General features: G+C 56.8%; 1 protein-coding gene across 2 annotated transcripts in view; it reads left to right on the top strand.

The window, feature by feature from the left end:
- The first annotated feature begins 1,081 nt into the window (after window positions 1–1,081).
- The window catches only part of CLIP2 (CAP-Gly domain containing linker protein 2), a 75,024-nt gene continuing 63,645 nt past the window's right edge, over window positions 1,082–12,460 (top strand). The window contains exon 1 of one of the 2 annotated variants that reach the window (XM_061153397.1): window positions 1,082–1,336. The gene's annotated coding sequence lies outside the window, so the exon portion shown is untranslated. The remainder of the gene's footprint in view (window positions 1,337–12,460) is intronic. The other variant, XM_061153398.1, reaches the window with a different exon arrangement.

The raw sequence follows: 12,460 nt of genomic DNA, 5'->3' as shown, positions 1-12,460 counted from the left end.
AGCCCAACTCCACGGTGTCATTATATGCTCTAAAGGCATGCTGGGCCAAGCTCTGCACTGGGTGCTTTAGGGCATATAAACAAGCCCGGGCCTGGTACCTGCCCTTCCCAGAGTCCTACTGTATTGGCCACACCTCCCTGAACACCCACATTCCCATACAGTAAGGGGGAGGTGAATTAAAGGTGGGCTTCAAGGGGATAGATGTCTTGTCAAACAGAGAAAGTGGGGAGGAACCAGAAAGGAGCAAAGGCATTGAGGTTAGCGCCTCGAGGGGTAAAGGAAAGGAGAACAAAATGCAGAGACCAACCACAGCCAGGCACCTATGGGTGCTGGGACCCAGCTCCGTCTCACCCCTCGGCTGCCACTTAGCCTCTGCCCTTGACTTCCCCCGGGGTGGAGGGGTAGGCGGGTAACTGCCAGTCCTCAGACATTTCGGGAGACAGCTCCTGCCTTGGGAGGATGGTGCAGGGTTCGATCTGTACCTCGGGGACCACTGTTTCCAAACAAGCGTTGGAAGCAAATCACCAAGACTCCTGTGCCGTTTGTCCCCATCCGTTTTGGCCTCAAGACCGTCCAGGAAGACCTGGAGTTCGTAGCTCCGCTACACTGTCACCTCCCCATCCTGTCCACTTGAAACGTCACCTCCCCAGTGAAGCCTTCCCGGAAACTCCAGAAACCGCCCCAGTCCTCTCCGCCACCTCTCTCAGGGGTCTGGGACATCCTTGTGAGCCGAGCAAGGCTGAAGGATGCTCTCTTCCGTCACACACGATGGAAGCGCCGATGGGTGCCCGGCGCCGAGGTGCGGGGCTGGCACGCCTCGGACGCCCAGCCACTGACCGCCTCTAGGAGCCGGTGGACGAGGTGCCGGGGCGTTTTCCGCCCGCCCGCCCCCTTGCGGCGCGGCGCCGCAGCCTGAGAAACGCGAGGCCGCGCGAGCGCCCGCCTGACCCCCGCCGCGCCAGGCCCCGCCCTCCCGCGCCCGCCCCAGCGCCGGCCCCTTTTGTTCCCTCCCGGAGCCGGGCCGCTCGCTCCGCTCCCGCTCAGCTCGGCTCGGGCTCCGCCGCTGGGAGTGCAGGCGGCGGCCAGGGCTGCCCGGCTCAGCGCCTCCCCGCTTTCCTGCCGCCGCCCAGCCGGCCGCACACGCGGCGCGCGAGGCCCGGACCCGGAGCGCGAACGCGGAACCCCGGTGCCGGGAGGGGCTGCAGGCGGTGGGCAGCGGCGCGCGGGGAGGGGGGCCGCAGCATCCTCTGCCCCCGCCGGTGCCCCGGCGCCGGGAGAGGACGGGGGTCGGGCGCCCCCGCCGCCCGCCGCTCCGCCTGCTGCTGGAGGGGCGAAGGTAGGAACAGCCGGACGAACCCCGAGGGAGGGGGCTCGCCGGGCAACAAAGGACCGAGGGATTGCGGGAGGCGGCGGTAGCCCCGGGCCTGGTCCGGAGCCGGGCGGCCGACCCGGAGGCATTGTCGGGGCGTGAGGGGAGGCCGAAGGGGTCGGGGCCCGGCGGGTGGGCGTGAGCGGGAGCTCGTTCTGGGTGCACCCCCCGCCCCAACTTCCCCGTCGCCTGCAAGCGAGGAGGGGGCGCTGCCGGCGTTGGGGAACCCTTCCCGAGCTGCGGGTCCACTCGGTGGAGGCATCCTGAGAGCCCTCGGTGCCCCTAACGGGGTTCCGGCACAGATGCTAGGGAGCCGCCCGTCGCTCCTTCCAAGGGCAGCGCTGGGCGGCTGGACGCGCCGCAGGGCTCTGGGCTCCCAGGCCCCGCGCGGGGGATGGGGAGAGCTGAGCCTGGTGGGCGCGGCCACACGGCCCTTCTTCTCCAGACCCGGGGTCTGGGAGGACACGGAGCCCCCGCCCCACGGGCTGTGGCCGCCTGGCCAATGCCCTTTGCAAAACTTGGTTAAAGTGCGTGGCGCAGGGGGAATAGAAGGATGAGGTGGGGCGTCTTCCCGCAGGGGTGCCCCCCCCCCCCCAAGGCTGGCGCTGGTGGCTGGTGAGGCAGCACATTTTCTGCCCTCCCTACGGGGAGGGGCCCTGACCGCCCCGAGGATGCTACAGCTGGGCCTCCAGGGCCCGCCCGTTTGGGTCCTTTAGGCGGGGCCTGGGCGGGGCAGGGTGCCCACTGGGCACTGCCACGCAAGCCCCAGCCCCACCCTGGATAAGAGGGGGCATCTGGGGGGAGGTCACCCACCCAGCTGCGAATTCCCCAACCTCTGATTTGCCGCCTCTTCCCTTCTGGGTGAGAAGTGGGAGGTCCAGTTTTGGGGGGGGGGGCGCGCTGCCCTCGCTGCTGTGAGATGCCCAAGGCAGGCTCATGGGGGATGGTGCTGGCCTAGGGATAGCAGGCAGAGGAGGAGGAGGGTGCTGGGAGGACCACGTGGGGGCAAGACTCCGCACCAGTTGCAACGTAAACAATGAGCCCTTCATTCATCCAGCTGCAGTCACCTGGGCAGCACTGCCTGGGGCTGGTGCAGCACTGCCCCCATGGAGCACAACCCAGCAGCATTGGTGGAGCACAGTAGTGGGGGAGCTGGGAGCACACCTGGAGGATGGGGTGGAGCAGGAAGCTTGGCAGAACCCAGCATAGAAGTTTGCTGCCATGATCCCAAAGGCGGGGGCTCAAGGGAGAGGAAATAGAGTGGGCAAGGGGTGGGAGTCAGAAAAAGAGGCAAGAGACTGGGCGGCTGGTGGGTCAGAAGAGCAGCAAAGGGTTTGGGTGACTGGGGCATGATGCCCTTCTCCATAAGCCCAGGATGCCTTGGCATCTGCAGTCCTGGCCTGGGAGGGATGGTGGGACTGGTGGAGGGGGATGGGCTGGAGGGGAGTTTCAAAGGCAGAAGAGTCTGGCGGAGGAGAGCTGGGGCGAGCCTTAGCAAGCAGGACTGTACACCTGTGGGTCCCCAGGTGCAGCCGGCAGGCTGGGAAGGAGGTGCCTGGAATTCCGTGCCCAGAGCCTGAAGTCCCAAGTGAGGAACCCACTCGCAGAGGCAGCAATCCTTTTTCAGCATCTGCTCTCCCCTCTGGCAATTAAGTTTGACTGCTGGAGCCTGGCAGCCTGCGTTCAAAGCCCAGCCCTGCCACTTACTAGTTGTGTGACCTCAGACAAGTCGTGATACCTGTCTCTGCTTCAGTTTCCCCATCTATAGCATGAGGATACTCAAGGTGACTACCTTTTAGGGCTGTTGAGAGAATTGGATGGATAGATAAATGTGTGTGAAGCGTGTGTACTGCAGTGGAGAGAATGCCTGGTGTTTGCTGTCACTGCTGTCAGGGTGGCCCTTCAGCCTCCATCTACACCCACGAGTGGCCCGGCCCGGCCCCTCCCCAGCTGTTTGTCCACTGTCAGGCAGTCCTGCCGGTTAGCCTCGCCCCAGCCCCTGCTGTTCTCTGCCTCAGTGCAGCCTCCTCCCTGGGCTCTTCTCTGTTATGGTCCAGCCTCCCTTGGTGATGCCATTCTTGCTCCCTCTGCTCCGGCCCACGAGGTGGGGGACAGTTTCCTCTTGACCCTTCTGTCCCTAGAGCTGCCACCCTAAAGATCGATCCTGCCTTCTTGGTGCCATCTCCCCCCACCTCTGCTTCAGCGCCCAGAGGAGAGAAGCTGTATTCTTGACGCTCCTGGTTCCCTGTTATCTTAGTCTGAGCGGTTCTAACAAATGACTGCAGACTAGGTGGCTTTAAACAGCCCATTTACTTCTCACATCTCTGGAGGCTGGAAGGCTGAGATCCACGTGTCAGCATGGTTTGGGTGAGGACCCTTTTCCGAGTTGCACTTATTTTTGTGTTCTCAAGCTGTAGAGGGGCTCGGAGCTCTGTGGGGTCTCTTTTGCAAGGGCACTAATCCCATTCATGAGCACTCCACCCTCCTGACCTAATCACCCAAAGGCCCCACCTCCTAACACTGTCTCCCTAGGGGATAGGATTTCAACTTATGAAGCTGGAGGAGGGAGGTCACCTCCAGACCAAAGCACCTGCCTAGTGGTCTTTGGGGAGAATGTCAGCCTTTGTTTAGGTTAAAAAACAGCAATAACAATGCATACTGAGTGCTTACTCTGCCAGGAACTGTTTTAAGTTCTTTGAATGCGTGTCTTAGTGTGTAGATATCTTGATAACATTGCTTACATTTTATGGATGAGGAATTCAAGACGTGGAGAGGTTTCCCTGTTTGCCCTCCACGGATTTACATTTATTTATTTATTTTGCTGCTCCGGGTCTTAGTTTCAGCGTGCAAGCTCTTTAGTTCCCTGACCAGGGATCAAACCCGAACCCTCTGCATTGGCAGCTTGGAGTCTTAGCCACTGGACCACCAGGGAGGTCCCTCTGTGCATTTATTGCTGCGGTGTGCCTGGATGACAGAACTTCCTTCCACCACCCCACCCGCCCACCTATCTGGTTCACTTCCTGAAAGCGAGGTTTTTGGCCATGACTTCCTCAGACACCTCCATCCCGAGGGCTCAAGTTCAAAGTCCAGACCCTCTTTGGCTCTCAGGGCCCGCTCCCAACTGGCGGGGCCCTGCCTTTTATATACCCAGGGCCTCACCTTTTACAAGCTGTCTAGTGACCTGGGCTTGATGGGCAGGCCTGGCCTTGAGCTGGGAGAAGGGGGAAGGCCCCCACACCTCTCTTTGGATTATTCTGTTGCTTTAAACAGGGACCGCCTCCAATTAGGTTAAGTGAAAGGGGAGTTGAGAGGAAAGGAACTTTGCAGGAAACAATTGCAGGCGGCCTGGCTCCCCCAGGACCCGGGAAGCCGGCAGGCAGCCCCTCCTCCGGCCTTCCTCTCTCTGGATTTAATTTGCTGTCCTCTCCCGGTGCCTCTGTCGTGGCTCCTCTTTGAGTTGCTGGCGTGGCCGCCCTGAATGGTGGCTTCAGCTGGAGACCACAGGACCACCCAGGGGGCACTCCCCTCAGTCTCTGGGTACCGGAGAGCCGGGTGGGCCCAGCTTGGGTGAGGGCGCCCACCCCATCTGCTGGGCTGCTGGAGGTCAGGCCGTGCCGTCTCTGGGTCTGCGGGTGGGGGGCAAGGCTGGGCACAGCTGGTACGGGGTTATGATGTTGGGTGTGTGGGCTGCAGGGAGGACAGGGGAGTGGGGGGCTCGCCATCCCTGGGAGCCCACTGCAGGCCTCCCCACCCGGGCTTGGGGCCCAGGACAGGCTCCCCTTCAGCACCAGGGGACTGGGGTCGGGCGGGGGGCAGGTGCCAGCAGGGGACCCACCCCATCCCATCTCTCCTTTCCTTGCCGGGCCTACAGAAACAGTAACACAGAGCTCCTGTTTTTAGAGGAAATGCTTCAGAATGATAATGAAACATTTCCCCTCTGAATAGAAAGTAGAGCATAGCAGGTGGTTTTGATTAACGAGGCTTGAGTTTGGGGCCACGTCCACTTACTGGCTGCCGACTTCATGGAGCGCCCTGGCTTTGACCCTGGAACGTACCTCTGACTTCAGTTGCAGCCCAGAGAGATGCTTGCCCCTCATTCACTTCCATGTTCGCCTGTTTGGTCTCTTCACCGGGAGAGGGGAAATTTGGGGCTCAGGATGAGGGCCTGGTTTTCCAATCTCTCATCCCTAAAGGAGGTGATGCAGGGCTGATCTGCTCCTCCTCGCCCCCAGCCTGGCCTCAGCTCCCCTCCCGGGTGCCCCAGCCTCACTCTCCAGCATCCAGCGTGGTGGGTGGGAGTGGGTGATGGCTGAGCGGAAGCCAGCCCCTCAGCGTGGAGGGAGCAGAATGCACCGTAGTTTCAGAGCCCGCCTTCAAGAGGCGTTTGCCAAATCAGGAAGATGTAAGCCCCCTTCCTAAAAGTATAAATGACATCAGTACCTTTATGGAACATTTTTAAGGCCAGAGTAGAAGAGCCTCCATGCTCAATGGGGTCACTGCCCCCGAGAATGGTTCAAGTCCCCAAGGGTGACTTGGAGGCAGGGCACGGCGTGTGTGGGATGGCCGGGGGAGCTTTCAGGGGGAAACAGGACTGCGTTGTGTCCTGAAGGATGGACAGACTCGGGGTCGATAATGAGCGCCTTCCTGAGGGGCACAGAGAGAGAAAAGTGAAGGAGAAGTTTGGAGGCAGAGGGGCATTGAGTGTCCGGCCTGGGGGCTCAGTATGGAGCCCACCACTCCAGGCCCACTGTGAGGTCGGGCATCTGGTTGTAGGACCCTCCCTGTGATAAAGGAGGAAATGACATTAGGTGTTTTCTGATTTTTTTTTTTTGCTACCTTGTATCCTGATTTTGGGGGCTTCCCAGGTGGGACTAGTGGTAAAGAACCCGCCTGCCAATGCAGGAGACATAAGAGATGCAGGTTCCATCCCTGGGTCGGGAAGATCTGGAGGAGGGCATGACCACCCACTCCAGTATTCTTGCCTGGAGAATCCCATGGACAGAGGAGCCTGGCAGGCTACAGTCCATAGGATCGCAAAGAGTAGGACTCGACTGAAGCGACTTGGCACAGACACACATGCGTGGCAGATATCCTGATTTCGCTCCTGCTGTTCCCTCTTCTGCTGTAGACTGTTCCCTGCCTAAGTTCATCTGCTTGTAGATTCACTCGCTCAGCCCACATTCAGCTTCTCTCTGACCGAGGGCTGCGCTGGGCACTGGGAACGCAGAGCGGAGGAGAGGAGATGCCCAGAGAGCGGAGGAGAGGAGATGCCCAGAAGGGTCTCCTGTGGTCTTTGTTCAATTCCAGAAAGGACTCGAGGTGATTTACAAAGATAAACGCAGTCTAACAAGATGGAAAAGACGTGAGACAATTGGGGCAGGGGCAGCCTGGGTTAGCAAACATCAGATGAAGCCGGAGGGGCTGCGGCACCTTCTATTGGTAGTAATTTGACCCAGCTTTCTAGGAGCCAGGTCCAGGGGACATAAAGAGTTTGGAGTGGCTTCTCATTGTCACATTATCTTGTGTAAGCCCCTGCTATATATAACATGAAAGCCTGAGTGAGGGGCAGCAGGTCCTGGGAGGGAGTCTGTGGCAGAGGGAGGGGAGGACTGCAGCCGCCTTGTGATCTTAATAACCCTCCTCCCGGAGGCTTCTTAGCAGCAGCTGCAGGGGAGCCGAGAGCTGGGGCTGATGCTCACAGCCAGTCCCCTCTACGAGGGCCAGGAGCCCAACTGGTCCCTGCTGGAGAATCCCCATCCTGCGAGGATGTCAGGGAATCTGTGATACAGGGGTGTGCAGAGAGCTCCGGACACACCTGCTGGGCCCCAGGACTTGGCTAAAGGATGGAAGAGGGGTGAAGGGCTTCCCAGGTGGCGCTAGTGGTAAAGAGCTCACCTCCAGCGCAGGAGGCATAAGAGATGTGGGTTCGATCCCTGGGTCGGGAAGATCCTCTGGAGGAGGGAGTGGCAACCCACTCCAGTATTTTTGCCTGGAGAATCCCATGGACAGAGGAGCCTGGCAGGCTATAGTCTATACGGCCGCAGAGTCGGACACGACTAAAGCGACTTAGCACACACACAGGAGAGGGGTGAGGGCATTCCGGCATAGCAGGCAACTGGCTGGGGTGTCTTCAGGAGCAGGGAGAAGCTCAGGGAAGCTGGAGCTCAGGGTGCTGGGTAGAAGGAGCCCAGGAAACAGGCCAGAAGCAGGAGGGAGCTGGCAGACACGTTGTGGACTGTGGTCTCAGCACCCAGGGCCGTGGGGGGCCCTCCTGACCTCCTGCTTCAAACTGTGCCCTTGTTCTCCCAACCCAGTGCCTGGAGGAGCGTTGGTCTCAGTTCTGAGGAAGTCAAGAGCAGTGGTTAAGGGGGACTTCCCTGGTGGTCCAGTGGTTAAGACTCCATGCTTCCAGTGCAGGGGGCACAAGTTCGATCCCTGGTTGGGGAACGAAGATCCCACATGCTGTGGAGCATGGCCCCAAATAAATAAGTTTTTAAAAAGATCAGTGTTTAAAGAGTGTGAACTCCACGGCCGGGGGACCTGAGTGGGAATCTCACCTGCCACTGCTCAGTGGTATCATCCCCAGGAAGCGACCTGCTGGCTCTGGGCCGCAGTTTCCCGGCTAGTAAGTGGAACTCATGACAGCATCTTCTTCACAGGCTTGCTGTGCACAGATTAATATCTATAAAGGGCTTAGATGTTCCTGCAGCAGAATGAATGTTACAGGTCTGTGATTCCTTGGGCCAAAACAGCTTGGCGGGGGATAGAGCCCCAGCCCACCTGGACTCCTGCACCCAGCACACCACCCAGGTTCACAGTGCAGAGAACAGCTGCGGTGGCCCAGCCCTGGACTGGGGGAGATGCTCAGCAAGTTCTGGTTCCTGTTATTGACAGTGATAATAGCCGTGCCAGCTCACGAGAGCCTCTCAGGGCAGCAGGAACTGGTATTCTGAGAGTAGGGGGCAGTCTCTGCTTGATTACCCCCAGTGACAGGGGGCTAACTACCTGATTCTTTGCTTGTTGGACTCACTGGTGGGCAGTGGCTGTGTGCCAGGTGTGCTTGGCTCTGGGATTCTAGAAGAATGTGAGTTGGTCGGAATGTTGAGTTACTCCTCTCTCTCCTTTCCAGAGATCACTCCAAGCTGGCCAGTGAGCGTGGCCATAGGGTGTAACAAGCTGCCATGGGCCTCCAACTCAACATGAGAAGGATGTTGGCGGTGTGCATGTGTGCATGCTAAGTCACTTCAGTTGTGTCCGACTCTTTGCAACGCTATGGACCGTAGCCCACCGGGCTCCTCTGTCCATGGGATTCTCCAGGCAAGAATACTGAAGTGGGTTGCATGTCCTCATCCAGGAGATCTTCCCAACCCAGGGATCGAACCTGCATCTCTTATGTCTCTTGCAGCGGCAGACAGGTTCTTTACCACTAGTGCCACCTGGGAAGCTGATGGAGGCAGAGGAGGGCGTTTAATTCATTCATGTATTCCTTAAACATCTTTTGAGCTCCCCTGTGGGTTGGGCGCTGTCCTAGGTACCAAGAGCCTGCAACAAACAAGATATTCTAAGAACCTACCCTTAAAGCTGTTCTCAGTGAGAGAGGCCAGGGATCTTGCCAGTGGATGAGAGGAAGGGATTCTAGCAGAAGGAACAGAGTGTGCAAAGGCCTGGAGATATGACAGACTGTGCGTGGCTGTGCCTGGACGTTGGTGATATTCCGCCAGAATTTGGTGACTGGGGGGGCCTTGATGGGGAGTGCCTACCTGGAAGCAATAAAAGAAAATACAGACTTTGAGGGCTTGTTAGTCACTGACCTCACCTCTGGGGCCACTAAATTCTGCCACGCCTCCCCCGTTCTTTGCACCGCCCCCCACCCCCCATCAGCAGCCCTGGCTGACCCTTCAGAGGTGTAAGTGGTACCCATGGACCCCTGGCTGGTTCATTCCTTCTCCACGCCACCCACATCCTGGCCGTTCATCGTGGGCCCTGATTGGTGTCCCCTCCTCTCATGTGGGTGAGGAGCCAGGCTCTGACCTCAGTGGGCTCAGCCTCCCCCTACCCCCTGCCTACAGGGGAAGGCCTGGGAGTGAGAGGATGCTGGGATGGGAGTCAGCGTGCCTTCTTTAGGGAAGAAAGCTGGTGCTGGAAGGCTATTGAGCACAGAAACCCTCGGTGCCAGGTCCTTGGAGCTGGAGCCCATGGGGCTGGAGCCTGCCTGTCAGCAGTCCACAGGCCCTGGGGGGAGTCAGATGCGTCAGTGGGTCCAGATGGTTAGGTGCTGGCTGGGGTCATCCGCAGGGTGGGGAGGCCCCAGAGCAGTAGGGACCACACCTGGTGTGATGATCTGGGCCTGCCTGCCTCCTCCACTCCTGCTGCCACTCGCCCCAAGCCCAGGGAATTGAAAAAACAACAAAAGCCTTTTTGTTGAAGTACAGCGTCCATACGGACAAGTGTGTGTATCATGAGTGTAGTATTTTGTTCAATTTCCTCAAACTGAAATACCTGTGTAGCACTCAAAGCCAGAATCAGAACCTGCTAGCCGCCCCCAGAGCCCCTCTTGTTTTTCCTTCTGGTCTATACCCCTGACCCAAGGGTGACCCCTTCCCCAATTTCTGGCACCATCAGTACATTTTTGCCTGCCTTTGAGCTTCTTTTTAAAAACTTTATTTACTCATTTTTGGCTGCACTGGGTCTCCATTGCTGTGTGCGGGCTTTCTCTAGTTGTGGCGGCGAGCGGGGGCTACTCTCTAGCCGTGGCGCGTGGATTTCTCATTGCCGTGGCCTCTCTTGCAGAGCACCGGCCCTAGAGCATGCAGGCTTCCGTAGTTGCGACTCACAAGCTCAGTTGCCAGGCAGTATGTGGGATCTTCGTGGACCAGAGTTCGAACTGGTGCCTCCTGCATTGAAAGGGCCATTCTTAACCCCTGGACCAGCAGGGAAATCCCTAACCTTCCTTTTTTCTTTTTTTCCCGACCTTCCTTTTAAATGGAAGCATACGATCAAACCTTAAGCACGTTCACAGCCGCCCTCTTTCACTCGAGATTCACAAGGTTCACACATATTGTTGCATTTGTATTTGTGTTTGTACAAATACACATATTTGTACATTCACGCATATTGTAGTTCGCTCATTCTCATTGCTGTGCTTCATTCCGTTGTGTGAGTAAACAACCACTTATTTACTCACTCTGACGGTGATGTATATTTGGGTTATTTTCAGTTCAGGGATATTGGGGATAGTCCCTGCCTCCTGGTGCATGTACGTACACTTTTCTGTGGCGACATAGCTCGGAATGGGCTTCTCGGGTAGCTCTAGTGGTAAAGTGCCAACGCAGGAGACATAAGAGATGCCGGTTCGATCCCTGCGTCGGGAAGATCCCTTAGTAGAGGGCATGACAACCCACTCTAGTTTCTTGCCTGGAGAATTCCCATGGACAGAGGAGCCTGGCAGGCTACAGTCCTGGGGTTGCAAAGAGTCAGACACGACTGAAGTGACTGAGCATGCATTCACACATAGCTAGGAGTGGGATTGCTGGGTCACGCTCAGCTGCGGTGTGTAACTCCAGACTGTTTTCCGCATTGCTTACACCAATTTCCACTTGTACTAGCAGTGCACGAGCATTCTGGATATTCCACATCCTCACCAACACTTGGGGTCCATGCTTCCTTTTTATACATTCCAGTGGATGTAGTGTTGTCATGGCGACTAATGAAGGTGAACTTCTTTTCATCTGTTTATTGGTCATTCAAATACCCTTTTCTGGGGTGAAGTGCTTGGTCACATCTTGTTGAGTTTTTTCTCACTTGATTTGATGAATTTTTTCCATATTTTGAATAGGAATCCTTTGCAGAATACAGGCATTACAAATTCATTCTCTCTCTCTCCTTCCCCCCAAACCCAGTGGTATGATTTGAGTCACAGAAGCATATTGTCCAGTTTGTCCATCTCTCCCCGTTCAGCACTTCCTGTGTTGAAATCTCTGCCTTACTCCAGCGGTAGGCAGATCCTCTTTCATGTCTTCTAAAAACTGTATTGTTTTACCTTTCATGTTCAGATCCTGCCCTCTGTCAGGAGCTGATTGTCGTGTATGATGTGAAGCAAGCGTATTAGTTTCCTGTGGCTCTTATAACAAATGACCACAAACTCAGTGGTTTAAAACAACACAGATGTATTATCTTACACTTCTGGAGGTCAGAAGTCTGACATGGATCTCACCAGGCTGAAATCATGATGTCAGCAGGGCTGCGTTCCTTCTAGGAATTGTAAGGAAAAATCTGTTTCTGGAAACCTTTTCCAGCTTCTTAGAGGCCACTTGCATTCTTTGGCTGTCAGCCCCTGCCTCCATCCTCAAAGCCAGCAATGTCAGATCGTTCCTTTGCAGGCAGTCATCTCTCTGCCTCTGTCTCTCCTGCCTCCCCTTTCCACCTATAAGGACCCTCGTGATTACATTGAGTCCGCCTGGATCATTCAGAATAATCTTTTCCTCTCAGGTCAGCTGATTAGCAGCTTAGTTCTATCTGCAGCCTTAATTCCCTTTTGCCACGTAAACTGAAATATTCACAAGGACCAGGGTGAAGCCATTATTCTGCCAGTCACAGAAAGGATCATGGGGTTTTTTGGTTGTTTTTTTTTTTTCCCCTCTTGGCTATCCATTTGATCCAGCACCACTTATTGTAAAGACTCTCCTTCTGCTCAAGGGTCTTTTTGAGTTGCTTGTGCAAATCCCAACGCCAGGGAGGAGGCCCAGCACGCTGGGTTGGGGAGGAGAACCGAGGAGATGGGTGGCTCTCCTGCAGCTGCCCTGGCCTGGATGGGTTAGATGGGGCTGCCATGGAAACCAGAAGGGAAGGAGGCAGTAGTGAAAGACGACTGGATCAGCATCCTGGCCGGGGAGGCAGGATACCAGAGCCCCTTCCTTCCTGTTGCCCTGATGGCTGGGTGACCTCAGCAGCCCCGCCCTCCCCCGTGACTCCAATTCTGTCTTATCTCAAGGACCTTCTTGCCCAGCACAGCTCTTCTTCATTTGGGCAGTTGTCTGTTACTGTCCTGTTCACTTCACATTTCTGCCCTGGGCCTCAGTTTTCCCATCCCGT

The sequence above is a fragment of the Dama dama genome, chromosome 10 (genome assembly GCF_033118175.1).
Source record: "Dama dama isolate Ldn47 chromosome 10, ASM3311817v1, whole genome shotgun sequence".
Lineage (NCBI taxonomy): Eukaryota > Metazoa > Chordata > Mammalia > Artiodactyla > Cervidae > Dama > Dama dama.
Note: the sequence above shows the minus strand (reverse complement) of the source record. Positions and strands in the feature narration are given on the sequence as shown.